General features: G+C 32.9%; 1 long non-coding RNA gene across 1 annotated transcript; it reads right to left on the minus strand.

Annotated features, from left to right (window-relative positions):
- Window positions 1-4,932: 4,932 nt before the first annotated feature.
- LOC140693224 (uncharacterized) lies at window positions 4,933-6,115 on the minus strand. The gene is made up of 2 exons (XR_012068948.1): window positions 5,923-6,115; window positions 4,933-5,015 (listed from the first exon to the last, which is right to left on the minus strand). It is a non-coding gene; the product is annotated as an uncharacterized lncRNA (long non-coding RNA).
- Window positions 6,116-15,905: the final 9,790 nt, after the last annotated feature.

Consider the following 15,905-nt stretch of genomic DNA (forward strand, 5'->3'; position numbering starts at 1 on the left):
TCTCATTTTTTATACTATGGAAGGAAGTGCTTTTACATATAAATACACATCTATAATTTTTATTTTTATATTTCATAGACTTATCTATATTTATATATATATATTTGCACACACACAGATAAAATTACAATGGGTTATTACTCAGCTGTAAACCGAATAACTTCTTCATTTGCAACATGTGTAAACAAAAAGGGTAATATGCTAAGTGAAATAAGTCAGAAAGAGAATGACAAATGCTGTATGATTTTACTCATATTTGGAATTTAAGAGAAATGAACATACCACAACTGAAAGGAGATATAGATATGCAAAGAAACAGGTTGATCACAAGAAGGAGGGAAATGGTGTGAGGAAAAAGAAATATTTGACGGAAATTAAGAGAAAAAGTTTTCCAGTTGCAAATTAAATGCGTCAGGGCAAGAAATGTGCTGTATGGGGAATAAAAAATAAGTATGAAATATTTTAAATAGCAAAATACAATAACTAGATATATTCTGGTGATCAGTTTGAAATTTACTAAAAATAGAAAAAACACTACGTTGTGTATGAGGATCAAAAACTGTTTATATATTTAAGTACACTTCAAAAACAAACATATTTTTGAAAAAAATTAGATTTGTAGTTAACAGAGGCAGGGGATGGGAAAAGAGGATTTGATTAATACACTCAAAACTACAAACCGCCAGCTGTAAAATAAATGTGTACTAGGGATGCCCCATAGTAACATGAAAATTACAATTAATACTGCTTTATGTTATATATGAATGTTGTTAAGGGAGTAGACCCTAAGTTTTCTCATCACAACCAAAAGACAAGTTGTATCTCTTTAATATTGTATTTAACTGAGATAATGAATTCTCCGTAAAGTTGCTATGATATTTATTTCATGATACTTGTAAATCAAATCACTATCCTGTACACCTAAACTTACACAGTATTCTACACCAATTATATCTCAAAAGAAGCGGAAGGAAAAATGGAAAGTCAATATTCACATATTACCATGTCATTTCTCATGATTGTTTCTGCAGCAAGTAAACTTGAGTCATGATATACTTATCCTAGGTAAAAATACTAATAAATAAGTGATTCTAATAATACATGAAGATACTAATAAATTAGTGTTTTACCATGCCTTTATTTTCTTCATGTTAACAGACCACTGCTTCTGCAGGCATCAAAATTTCTCAATATACATTCATCTGATATTAGGGAATGGATACAAATTTGAAACTGGCTGCTCTTTCTGTGAGTGATAAAGTTCACTGTCTCTGACCAATGGTCTCATCTCCCCAATAGCATCTGTAAGAAATGAACATGTTAGGTTGCTAAAAATCTCATCATGGTAAAATCTCAGAACTCCTACAATTCTTAACTCTTTTGCAATGGGAATGTAATACTGACAAAGACTTGATTTTGGAAAACAATTTGGTGTTTTCTCATGGTTGTATTAGGGGATGTGAGGATAATCTCTGAGATCCACAACAAACATTCTTGCTCAAGTGCTGGGCACAGAAGTATAAAGGTTCTGCATTATTAGGACTGAAGACTGCTTTCAAAATGTTGACTACGCTCACTCTATTCCAGGTAGTACAAAAAATAAGGTTATTCAAATTTCTAGGTGAACAGGAATAAGTCAGTGGTTCAGTCCCTTTAAATTAGTCAAGGGGTGATCAAAGCCAAAATAAGTTGTGTCAACAATGAGAATTAGAAGAAAAAAGAAATTAGACGTAAGCTTAAATTAAAAAGGAGACACTGTCCTGTGCTGGGCTCTGGGGACTGGAGAATGTATATGCCTCATTCCAATTCAAGGGTTCAGTTGATTGGCCCTAGCATCAGCTCGGAATTTAATGAACAGGTAACAATTAATATACTGGGAGAAACATAATATACCTCTCCCTGATCGGAAGAAAATCTGGTGGCTCAATGAAACTCTTAATTCACAGAGATTCTGCCAGTTGCAGAATAATAATTTACTGATGACTCAACTAAGACAAATTTAGTTACTGCTTAACAATCCATCTTCACACACACACACAGTGGTAGAGAGATTTGTAGTATTTAGTGGGAAGAGTTCTGTAGGCAGAGCTCAGAGAATAGTTTTCAAAGCATCAGCCAACTTTTGTACTTTTGCCAATAGTCGAGATTTTCCCAGGTAGAAAACTACAGTTGGACAAACAATATTCATCTTTAGGATTTCTAATTTTGAGAGTAAAGTGTAGTTTTTGACTTATTATAGAACCTTGTTCAGATGATCACATTAAGACCCACTGTCTGATAAGAGAGATGGAAAATAGCTGCTGAAACAGCCCATCTGAACCACAGACTGCTAATGCAAGCAACAACGTAGCCACCATCAGAGTTGTGCTGACAAACTTAAAAGCTTGATGTTTCTGTTGTAGGAAAAACCACTGCTGTCCAGACAAAACTCTCCTGCTTCAAGTGGCCTCTTTTCTTCTCTTGGTAAAGGACATATTGGTGGGATTTTGCAAGATCTTACCCTGGCCCATTTGCCCTTTCTCCACATTATCAAAGGCTTTCTTTACAACTGGTGACATATTTTCAGGAATCAATGTTGTCATTCCAGTCTTATCAGCTGACACTTTCTGCATGATTATGAGCAGAAACCTTAGACACTCTGACGTTGCCTACAATTTTTCCATCACTTCAGGGCATTTCACATTCTGAAAATGCTTCACCTTTTGTTTTAAATTAATGGGAAATAGTCAAAGTCTTCCATGAATATTTTATATTTCCTAATATCTGCAGAAAATTGGTACTCATGCATTTGGACAAATTTTTAATTCCACCACCCTCACCTACTTCTAGTCCACACATTTTAGATTGCAATTTTGTTACTGAATACGATCACCCCAACCAAGGTCCTAGTACCTCTTAGATTCTTCCTGCGTGAAGGTTAGAAAGGCACAAGTTATGGGGGGGTGCATAAACCTACATTAAATATTTGCAATATCACTGTCTCTTCTGGACAAATCTCTGATTCTAAGAAGTAAATTAATTAGAATGCAGTATAATTATTAGTATGGGTAAGAGAATCAACTATTTTGGGTTGGGTGGGTGATGAAGAGACTGGAAATAATGAAGAAAATGAGAATGGAATGCTTTAGGCCTCTGGAGGCATGAATGGATAAGAAAATAATACTTTGTCTCCTGTATCTACCTCCAATTACTGTCTTGAGTGACTAGTCCTTGGGCTATGAAAAGAGCTAGTTTGTGGTGAAGAGTAAAGACCAAAACGAAATAGTTTGAATACCATGAGAGTTTTGTTGTTTCAGGAAAGTAGATTTTGCTTAAAGTCAACATGTATTTTTCATTCACTAAATTCTAATATGCATCTTGTGGCATGTGCTGTGTTTACTGTGCTGATATCCAAGTTAGACAAGGAAAGGGGGACAGACAGAAAACATCTGAAGGAGGTAGTTTCTGAACTGAGACTGGGAAAGTCTAAGTAGGTAAAAGGAGAACACCCAAAGCCCAAGGATGAGCTGGAGCAAAGTGGTGAGGTTCCAGCTAACATAGTTGACAAGCATTTGCCTGGATGTATCTCAAGATACAGTGAATCATATAGATATGCCAAGGTAGGCAGAGTCCAGATTTATAAAGAAATTAGTAAACAAAGTTGAGTTTGTTTGCTTAGATTTGAAAAGGCATTAAGTGCCACCCTGAGGAAGTTAGCTTGTCTTTGGCTGGAAAATAAATGCAAGATAAATTATCAAAAAGAAAATATAGTGTAGAATCTTGAGGGGAGGAAATGAAAGCACCAATTGGAATGCTTTGAGAACAACACAAAGAAGACCATAGATAAAATTACTTCATAAATTCTACCACATGCTGATTGTGCCATCTGAGACTATATCATGTGACCTTTATGATTCCAGGGATGACATAATAAAGACCATGATCCCTGGGCCGGGTCCTGCATTTATCTTCTGTTGTAACACATCCTAACTTGTGTTCATACTTTCCAGGATGAACCAGAAACCACTTAGAACTTTTCCCTCTCTCCATGTTTTAGTCTTTTTCCAAATTCTTGCATTTTCTCTTCTTCCTTACAAGAAAATATTTAAATTAACTCCCATATTTTTCCATCAAATGTTCATATCAATCAAATATCTCATTTTTTCTTAGAATAGTAACATAGTCTCCCATTTAACACTTAACACTATTTAAAAAAATAAGGTAAATACAGGTACACATCTATGTTTATTGTTCAAATAAGAAAATTGCAGATATTTGTTGACATTTGCCAACCTCACTTTTAATCTTTGTTATCCTGCATAATCTGGTAGTCCGCTGGTAGATCAGTTGTGATTAGGATGACGTTCATATATTGAAGGTGTCTGATGAATTGTCCTTGAAAGAGAGGTAGCTGATGTATCAGCTATCACTGTCACTGGAAACCGTGGGTTTCTCCCTGGTTGAAGTTTAGAAAAACTCCCTTCATTGGCAGATATGTTATGATATATATTTGGAAAACTAGAATGCTCCAACATCTGTCCAATATAATTCCTCTGTATAGGAGATAAAATGCTGTACTGAGAAGTAGAATTTGTAGTTGTAGTGAAGTTCACAACACGGCCATTTGCTTCAGTGTAGCTGCTTTGAGAGTGCCAGTGGACAGTGGTCAACTCATTTAAAATAGAACATTGATCCACTGCAATTTGTTCTGAGGGTCTAACTGACATTGATGATGGAGGAGAAAAATCACCTCTTATCGAGGTATTTGTATCACCAACTATGTGGCTAGAAGAGGGCTCCCTTATTAGAGGCATGTTTAAATTTGCAGAAGGTAAAAATGAACTTTCTCCACTAGTGTCAGCCACAAAACCAGAATTATGATTATCCATATTACCCCCTGCTTTATAGTGCTTCTTGTTGAAATCTTCAGCCAATGAAGACACCAGAGAGGCATTTTTAATCCCAACTCTTCTTTTTATTCTCACTAAAATCTGGGGACAGCCTCGTTTAAAATTTGGATGATGATAGAACTCCAGCTACAACCAAAGTAGAAAGATTTTAGTAAGAATTTTAACCAAAAGACAACACTACAATAAGCATAACATATAAAACCTCAGATTTCACGTTTACTATCCAAAGGTAATATCATCAAAATATGAATATTGCTGACATTTTGAAGTTCCTTATTTGGAAAATACACATTTAAATAGTACAGTCATCAAATTTAAGAAGTTAGAATTTGCAGTAACGGTGAATGCCACTTTTGAAAAGCAGCTTTAATACCTTTATTTAGATTTCTGCTTAGATTCATAGTTGCCAGCAAAGTTTCTTATAATATGAATACATAAGGCACTGTCATCATTTTTTAGAAAAATTAAGCATTTTAGCCTTAGTAGTTTTATACAATTTTCAAATTTAGCTTTACATTTATATTACCATAGATTGATGCACAAAATAAAATTTTATATATACGTTACCAAGTGGTAACTAAAGTTTCTGAATACTTTGCTTAAAACAGAGACTTCCTTTTCTTCTGTCAGAAAGACAGCTAGACAAGCAGATCTTTAAATATTCTGTCGTACTTTACTAAACCCATAATGGTTAAGCTGTCTAACTTAACTTTTCATATTTCCAGTTTCAAATATTCTGAAAGGGGCATTTCTTAAAAAAACTTCCTTCTTAAAGACATCTTCACCAATCACTATGGAAGTTCCATTATCATCCCACCAGATGGATTTAAATTGGTCACTCCCAGCCATTTTCCAGAGTTTTCTGGGAAATGTCAGGGAACGAAAATAATTATCTTCATCTGGTTCAGGGACACAACGTGTGTAACATGGCCTTTTTATCAAGGATTCTTCAGACAAATTCTGAGAAGCATTTTCTTCAATCATAGACCTCACGTCCAAGTCCCCAGAGATTGATCACAAAATAGAGATCTACCGGATTTTCCTGAAGCAGTTGGTCCATCTTTACATGACACATCTTGAATTTCTGAAGAAACATATGCCAATTCATATAACTTTTTCTACAGCTACTTTTCTAATCTGCATGATTTTGAGCACTGCAGCTTCAAATACTGCTTTGGCAGGCCTGAACAAATAAAGTGCTAGGCAACCACAATGGTTCTCAACCTGAGTAGCTGTGACATCACAAAACGACTGGTATCCTATCAACTCAAGTGTAACTTTCAGCCAGTGTTTACTTCTCATTCATTCAGTTAAAATGAAACATATAGAATGCTTATTTTTATACTGTGATCTGCAAATATTATCCCCACAAAAGCTTTTTAAACAATTAAATATTTGAGTCTTTTAATTAAAAACAATGTCCATAGTTTTGAACACAAATTTATGACAGATTTGTGATCAGAGTATAAATAATGCAGAAAATATATAAAATAATTTTAAAGTTTTGGAATTTAAAGTGAAATTTGTGTAAAACCTGTACAGAAAATGTATAAGAATTTCATCATCATTTGTAATTAAAGTGAAAAATAATTTGATTTGGGAATGGAAGTATGTATTTATCTGTGTACTTTAGAATAAGTAGCTCTATATTCAAAACATGAGAAGAATAAATATCAGTTTATTTGTTATGTTTATATATAAATTTTTAATATTTATGAAATAAAATTAGATTAAAATAATCAATCAAATTTAAGAAATCCCAAAGCGGAATTATTGTTTAAAATTGAAATTCAGTGCTATAATTGAAACAAATGTAATTTAATATTCTACTTTAAAATTGCAAAAGAAACAAGCTTATTGAATATTTACAAATGTTTATTTTTGCCATTCTTTCACTCAGAGGTTTATCGTTCCCTAGAAGTAATAAAATATCTTGTCATCTTTATAATCCATGCACTTGTGGCTTTTCTTAAATGTTCCAAAATGATGTTGATAAATAGACTTGTGCACAAGATCCTGGGTTCAATAAGCATTACCTCCATTAAGGGGCAAACAAACAAACAATCAAAAAACAAAGATATAACTGCATATGAAGGCTGGGTTGGAAAAGACCAGGTAATACATTTTAGGAAGCAATATTTTTCTCAGTCTTGAAACAGTTGGCATTGTTAGTATAATACGGCATTTTATGGCAAGTGTCTTGTTCACTAATTATAAATAATAGCTATATTCTGTGTCAGTAATCTGTAGTAAATCCAGTTCTACCAAAAGTTATATTCTTTATTTAGAAATAAATTCCATTAAACAGAGGCCAAATTCAAAATGAAAGATAAAATTTTTTAAACAAATAAATGTACCCTCAAGCTACAATGTAAATTTTTCCTTCAATATCTGTAAGTTCCATTCTAAGTAAATATTAGCAACCTGAATCCATGGCACATTATAAGTATTATAAACTGTAGTTTTGTTGGATTTAGTCCTGATTCATAAATATTATTTAACATTCACAAATGAATATATGTGATACCATCCCATTAAAAAAAAGAATTCAAAAAAACCTCAAAATATTTAGGAAAATTATTGACTGGTCTGATCTTAACATTTTTATAAAAATATTCTTAAATTCACTCTAGATTGAATGTAACTAAGCATAATAAAAGCCATATATTAAAAACCCATTATTTACTTCAATTTCAATGTTAACATACAGGAAAGTTTTCCTCTCGTCCAGTAATAAGTGAAAGATCCTCATTTTCAGAAGTCCTTAATTACACTACTAGAAGTCCTAACCAGAACATCTAGTCAAGAAATAGTATAAAATTCATCAAACTTGTAATAAATCAGTGAAGGTTTTACAGATGACATAATTATGCCTAGATAGAAAACTCCATAGACCCCTCCAGTGACTGTTTGAAATAATGAACAAATTTAGCAAACTTGCAGAATATAAAATCAACACACAAATATCTGTTGCATTTTTCTATAGTAACAACACATTATCAGAAAGAGAATTTAGCAAAACAATTGTGTGTAAATTTATACCAAAAAGAATAAAATAGGAATAAATTTGATAAGTGAAATAAAAGTTCTAAACATAGATCTATATATTACAGGTGCAAAAAATATAAGTAAACAAAATAAATAGAAAGATATTCTGTGCTCATGGATTGTATACAATGTGAGGAAATATTTTAATCTATCTTTTACATGTTCAGTCTCCCCAGCAGTAATTATTGAGGAGAATGTCTTTTCTTAATTTTATACTCTTACTTCCTTTTTCATGGGTTGATTGATCATAGGTGTGAGAGATTATATCTGGTTGCTCTATCTATTCACCAACTGGTGTTGGGAAAACTAGATAGCAGCATCAGAGCAATGGATTTAGAACACTCCTTCACTCCATACACAAGAATAAACTCAAAATGACTTCAACAATTATATGTAAGTTAAGGCACAGTAAATCTCCTAGAAGGAAACATGCACAAAACACTCTGAGATATATCGCAGCAATGATCTCCTAGAACAGACTACCCAGGTAATGGATGTAAGATCAAAATTAGTGAATAGGACCTAATTAAATATATAAACTTTTTGACAACAAAGGGAACCATAAACAAAGCAAAATTACAACCGACAGGATAAAGAAAATATTTAGAAGTGATGCAACTGACATAGGCTAAATTTCCAAAATATAAAGAATTCATACAACCTAATAATAATACTTAAAAAAAACAAGAAGCCAATCCGTAAATGGGCAGAAGTCCTAAACAAGCAATTCTCCATTAGAGACATACAAATGACACACAGATATATGAAAAAAGTATTGCTCGCTATCATTATCAGAGAAGGGCAATTCAAAACTATAATGAAGTATCACCTCACGATAGTCACAATGGCCATCATCCAAAGTCCAGAGACAATAAATGCTGGGGAAGCTGTGGAGAAAGGGAACCCTCCTACAGTGTCAGTAGGAATGTAGTTTGGTGCAGTCACTGTGGAAAACAGGATGGGGATTCCTCAAAAGAATAAAAATAGAATTAACATAAGATCCAGCAATCCCACTTCTGGGTATATATCAAAGAGAACCCTAATTCAAAATGTCACCTGCACCCCAAATTTCTTAGCAGTGCTATATACAATAGCCATGATATGGAAGCAACGTTATTGTCCATCAACAGATAACAGTATACAGAATTTATGCCATATGTGCACAATGGAATAATATTCTGCCATAAAAAATGATAATACAATGACATTTGCAGTAAAATGGATGTCCCCATATTGTGTCATTCTAATTGAAGTAAGCCAGAAAGAGAAAGAAAAATAATACATGACATGATATATGTAGAACCTTAAAAAAAAATTTGGATGAGAACACTATGATTTCATCTATAAAACTGAAACACACTAACAGATCTACTTAATAATCTTATGGTAACTGCTAAAAGGGGCTTGGAGAGGATATATTTGGGAGTTGTAGAGTTATAAATGTTATCCACTATATATAAAAATAGACGTTTTCAAAATTTCATTTGTATAACACAGGGAAGTATGTTAAATATTGTGAAGTTAAGTTTAATAAGCACACAAATATATGCATGAAGTGGGACACATTGCTAAATACCACAGATTGACACATTGTAAATGGCAGTACTTCAATGATAAGTAAATGAATAAATACGTAAATAATTAAGTAAGTAAGTAAATAAATAAATAAATAAATAAATAGTATTTAATAATAAAAGAAATACAAAGATTTACAGTACTTAACTTTGCACATCAAGAATCTAGGAGAAAACAGAATGAAGAAGAAAATTGAATGAATGAGAGTAAGGCAAATAAGAAGGGAAACAATTTAAAAGATAAAAAAAACGAAGCCCGTTTATTTTAAACATAAATTGGACAAACATTTAGGTTGGATAAGAAAATAAAAACTCAAATAAAATTAGATATAAAAGAGAAGATATTACAACTGATGTTATAGAGATGCATAGCATCATAAGAAATTACCAATACCCAACAATTTGGAATGACCTAGAACTAAAGACAAATTCCCAGAAATATATGTCTTCAAATACTGAATCAAGAAGAAATTAGAAAGTTAAATAGAGCAAAAGTGTGTATGAGTATATTAGTAATCCATACCTCCCAAGCCAGAAAATATTTACAAGATGAATTTGCTGGTGAAATCTGTGATATATTTGAAGAACCTTTCTCACCAATACTTCCCCAAACCATCTAAGAATTTGAAGGGGGTGAAAGAATCCAAACTTGTTTTATGATTCCAGCTTTATTTGCATAACAATGCTAGAAAGGACATTATATGCAAAATATAGATTATTATCCCTGATGTACATATGTGCCAAAATTCTCAACAAAACAGAAGGAAAATGAATTCAACAACACATTTAACTTATCATACACATACATGATTTAAGGGATTTATCCCTGGGTTTAAGGATACTTCAAAATATTCAAATCAATAAAGGTGACATGCCTCACTAATAGAATGAGAAGTAAAACTCACATAACCATCTCAATAGGTGTAGAAAGAGCATTGTATTAATTCAACATCCTTTTAAGATACTCCCAACAAATTAAATTAACCCTTTCAGTGGCACGGTATAATATACACACAAACACTTTGTGGAGAGAAGCGAAGCAGTTCTGTGTTTATTGATTCTAAGAAAAAGGGTGCACAATGCTTCACATATCATGTAAGTTTTAACAATGATAATAATCTTAAGCTATTTATGTCCCCATACTCCTGCAGTAAGCACAGGATGTTAAATGATAAAGGATTGTTTTAAAGTTCACCACGGATCTTCATTAAGTAGGCCATCTCTTATCCAGCCGTCTGTGCCTGCCTTAGATTGTCCTCCTCTGATGATCTTACCCAGCATAGGCTCTCCAGCCATCCATACTGGATACATTGATTATGCCATTTCTTATCCAGCCTGGATATGAGACATTCCTCACTGCTTGTTTATCAGTTCAGCCCATGGGCTTATACTCTAGAGCCTTCAGACAGGGGCCTACAAACACAATATTCCTTGACAGAAAAATGAATGAAGAAAATTGATGTATATATGCAATGGAATCAACACTTTGCATTCCTATCAACAGTTTCCACGGCGTTCCCTTTTCTCCTCAATCTCACCAACATATATTTCTTTTCTTTTTGATGAGAGCCTTCTGAGAAGTGTGAGGTCTTGTCTCATTTTTGGCTTATGACTTTCCTAATAATTTATAACTCTGAACACATTATCATGTGTCATATAGCCAAGTGTATGCTTTCTTCAGAAAATTGATTCAGATCAATCTGTTCAGTTCCTATGGACATTTTTTTTAATTGTATTGTTTGGTCTTTTTTGTTGTTGTTGTGTATGACTTTGCCATATATTTTGGATATTAACACTTGATTGTAAAATATCACTTGCAAATATATTCTCCCATTGTGTTGGTTGACTTTTTATTTTATTGATCATTTCTTCTGCAGTGTAAATCTGTTTAGACTGATACAGTCATCTTTTGTTAGTTTTGCTTCTGCTTCCCTTGCCAGTGAGAAGAATCAAATGAAGTCAAGTGTACTTCTTATGTTTTACCCTAGTATTCTTTGTTTTCAGGTTTTATTTTTTATATACCCAGGAGTGGGTTTGCTGGGTCAAATGATAGATCTATCTTTATTATTTAAAGGAAATTCCATACTGTTTCCAAAGTGGTTGCAACAATTTTCATTCCCATAAACAGCGTTGGAGAGTCCCTTTTTCTCTACAACCTCCAAAGTCTTTATTATTTGTAGACATTTTGATGAAAACCCTTCTCAATAGTGTGAGATAAAACATTTTATTTTTGTCTTGCCTTTCTATAATGATTAGCAATGTGAGCATGCTTTTATAATCCTGTTTATCATCTGTGTGTCTTTTTTAGAGAATTGTCTTCTGCTCATTTTCTGGTTGAGTTGTTTGTAGATTTTTGAAATGGAGTTGTATGAACGATTTGTGTATTTCAGAAATTAGCCTTTTGTTGATTGCACGGTTTCCTAATGTTTTCTCCCATTTGGATGTTCATCTTTTCATTCTGAATATTTTGCTGTGTAGAAGCTTTTAAATTTAATTAGGACCTATTTGATTATTTTGCTTTTATTGTTTTCAGCTTGGGAGAGTGACATAGGAAAATTTTTCTACAATTTATCTATTGTTTTGCCTATGTTAGTTTCCAGGAGTTTTATTGTGTTATGTATTAGATTCAGATATTTAAAATATTTTGAGTTTATATTTGTACAGTGTGAGAGAGTATTCTAATTTCATTGATTTACATGTAGATATCTAGCTTTCTCAACATCACTTGCTGAAGGTTGTCTTTTAGGCATTGTATATTTTTGTTTCCTTTGTCATAGTTTAGTTGACCATAGGTGTGATGTTTTATTTCTGCCTCTGCATTCTGTTCCAGTGATATAGATGTTTGTTTTCCAGTGTTGTGCTGTTTTGATTACTGTAATTTTGTATTATAGTCAGAGATCTGGGAGGGTTATGGGTTATGCCTCCAACATTGTTCTTTTACCTGATTGTTTCTTTTGCAGTTCTAGTTCTTTTGCTGTTCCATACAAATCATAGGACTGTTTTTATTTCTGTGGAAAATATCATGTAGTTCGATCTGAATCACTTTATATCTGTAGACATATTTTGTAGTATGTATAGTTTAACAATATTAATTGCTCTAAACTAGGACCTTGAGATTTCTTTCCATTTCTTTGCATCATCTTCAAATTTATTTATCAGTGTCCTTTTGATTTTATTATCTTTGTTTTTTCCTAGGTTTTTCATTTTTTGATCTGATTTCATATGGATTTTTTAAAATTATGGAATATTTCATTTTTAGTGTAAAGAAATGTGACAGTTTTTGTTTATTAATCATGAATCAGGCAACTTTGTTAAATGCCTTTATTAGTTTTAGTTGTTCTGGTGTGGAGAATATTTAGCGTTCTCTATATAGATTATTATCTCAATCTAAATTAATAACAGATTTACTTCATTCAATCCAACTTGAATAAATTTTTTTCTATTCCGATTGCTGTTGCTAGGACATCCCATACTGTGTTTAATAGAAATGGTGAGAGTGGGTATCCTTGTCGTAGTCCTTAATTTGGCTTTCAGTTTTTAACTTTTGCATATTATGTTGTATATATTTCTGTAATAAATGACTTTAGATATTTTGAGATATATTTCCAGAATCTTTCTTTGGTAAGAGGTTTCTATTGTTGTTGTTGCTGTTGTTGTTCTTGTGTTGTTGTTGTCGCTGTTCTAATGAATAAATGTTGAATTATGTGAAATGCTTTTGATGGGTTTATTGGGATAACCACGTCGTTTTCTCTTTTACCTTTGTTAATGTGGTTTATCAAACTGATTGATTTGTGTATGTTGAACCTCTCTTGTGACCCTGCAAATAATCCAAGTTGATCATGATGTATGATTCATTTTTGGTTTTGCTGGGTTTAGTTTGCTAATAATATTTTGTAGAATATTTGAATTTAAATCAATCAAATATATTTGCTAGAAGTTGTGTTTGCCCATACTTTGTTTTTGACTTTGCTATCAGTGTGATGAAATCTTTATAGAATTAATTTGAAAGTTTCCCACACCTTCACAATTTTTGAATAGTCTGAAGAGTATAAGTTCTGCTTTGCATTTTTGTACATTGCTCCACGGGAGCTGTTTATATCTGCACTTCTATTCAACAATTTTTTTAAATGCAGATTCTATCTTTCTTCTAGAAATAGTTTGTTCAAATTATTTGTTTCTCCTTATATCTGCCTCTTTCTAGACATTTGTCTATTTCTTCTAATTTGTCCATTTTATTGGCAAATATGTGTTAACAAAATGAACACTTTTTTGTATAACTGAGGTAACAATTGTTATTTCTCTTATTTATTTCTGACTTTATTTCTTTGAAGCATCTCTCTTTCGTTCATGATGCACCTGGCTAGAGGTTTTCTGATTTTGCTTATCTTAAAAATAAAACATAAAACAAAATCTTCTGTTTTACTACAATTTTGAAGAATTATTTTTCCTCTATAATTTATATTTGCACCTGTAATATTTAGGATCATGTTTTTTTCTTTTTTTTTACTTTTTTTATTGGTTAACAGTCATTTTACAAAGTTGTCTCCAATTCCATCGTAGAGCACAAATTTTCAGTTAAAATGAACTTATATACATTTGTTGTCCCATTTTTTCTTCTGTGAGCTGCCGTCAGATCTTTTATACATTTCCCTGTCCTGTACAGTACAATCCTGTTTATCTATTCTACAATTTTGACCTCCCAGTCTATCTCTCCCCGCCCTCTGCCCCCTTGGCAACCAAAATATTGTATTCTATGTCTGTGAGTCTATTTCTGTTTTGAAATTGTGCTGTTTGTTTTTGTTTCATTTTGTTTTTACATTCCAATAATGAGCCATCTCATATGGTATTTTTCTTTCTCTTTCTGGCTTACTTCACTTAGACTGATTTTCTCCTGGACCATCCATGTTGCTGAAAATTGCGTTAGGTTGTTGTTTTATATGGCTGACTAGTATTCATTTGTATAAATGTTCAACATCTTTTTCCAGTCAAATGTCGCTGTACATTTAGTCTGTTTCCATGTCTTGGCTATTGCAAATAATGCTGGCTATGAACATTGGGGTTCAAGTGTCATCCTGAAATAGGGTTCCTTCTGGATTTAAGCCCAGGAGCGGGATTCCTGGGTCATATGGAAAGTCTATTCCTAGGCTTTTGTAGAATCTCCATTCTGTTTTCCACAGTGGCTGCCCCAAACTGCATTGCCACCAGCAGTGAAGGACGGTTCCCTTTTCTCCTCAGCCTCTCCAGCATTTGTCATTTGTGGATTTTTGAATGATGGCCATTCTGTCTAGTGTAAGTTGAAAGCTCACTGTAGTTTTGATTTGTATTTCTCTGATAATCAGTGATATTGAGCATTTCCTGATGTGCCTTTTGATCATTTGTATGTCTTCCTTGGAGAATCGTTTGTTTAGGTTTTCTGCCCATTTTTGGATGGCGTTGTTTATTTTTTTCTTATACAGTAGGATGAGCTGCTTATATACTCTGAAGATTAAGCCTTTGTCAGTTTCATATGCAAACTATTTTCCCATTCCATAGGTTGTCTTTTGTTTTACTTCCAGTTTCTGTACTGTGCAGAAGCTTGTAAGTTTCATTAGGTCTCATTTGTTTATTCTTGTTTTTATTTCTTCTACAAGAAGATTTTCGAGACGTATGTCAGAAAACGTTTTGCCTATGTTTTTCTCAAGGAGGTTTTTTATACCTTGTCTTATGTTTAAGTCTTTGATCCATTCTGATTTTATTTTTGTGTATGGTGTTCTAGCTTCATTGGGAGTGTTCTAGCTTCATTGATTAACATGCTGCTGTCCAGTTTTCCCAACAACATTTTCTGAATGGACTGTCTCAATTCCATTGTATTTTCTCGCATCCTATGTTGAAGATTAAATGACCAAAAGTTTGTGGGTTCATTTCTGGGTTCTCTATTCTGTTCCATTGGCCTATATGTCTGTTTTCCTACAGAAACATTGCTGTCATGTTGACTATACCTCTATAGTATTTTCTGAATCATTAGCGTAAAATATGCCAGATTTTTGAACCTAAATCTTGTAACCTGCTACCTTTGTGAATTCTTCAATCAGCTGCAGTAGTTTTTATCTGGATCTTGTAGGGTTTTCTATATATAGTAACATATTATCTGCATATAGTGAGACTTTTACCTCTTCCTTGCGAATTTGCGTCCCTTTTAATTGTCTCTCTTGTTTGGTTGCTGTGGCTAGGACTTCCAAGATTATATTGTGTTAGAGTGGTGATAGTGTGCACCCTTGCCTTGTCCCAGATTTTAGTTGGAAAATTTTGACTTTCTCACCATTGTGTTCTATGTTGGATGTAAGTTTGTTTTCTATAGCTTTCATGATTCTGAAATATGTTCCTTCTATGCCCACTTTGGTGAGATTTTTTTTAT

Source organism: Vicugna pacos, unplaced genomic scaffold (assembly GCF_048564905.1).
Source record: "Vicugna pacos unplaced genomic scaffold, VicPac4 scaffold_19, whole genome shotgun sequence".
NCBI classification, from domain to species: domain Eukaryota; kingdom Metazoa; phylum Chordata; class Mammalia; order Artiodactyla; family Camelidae; genus Vicugna; species Vicugna pacos.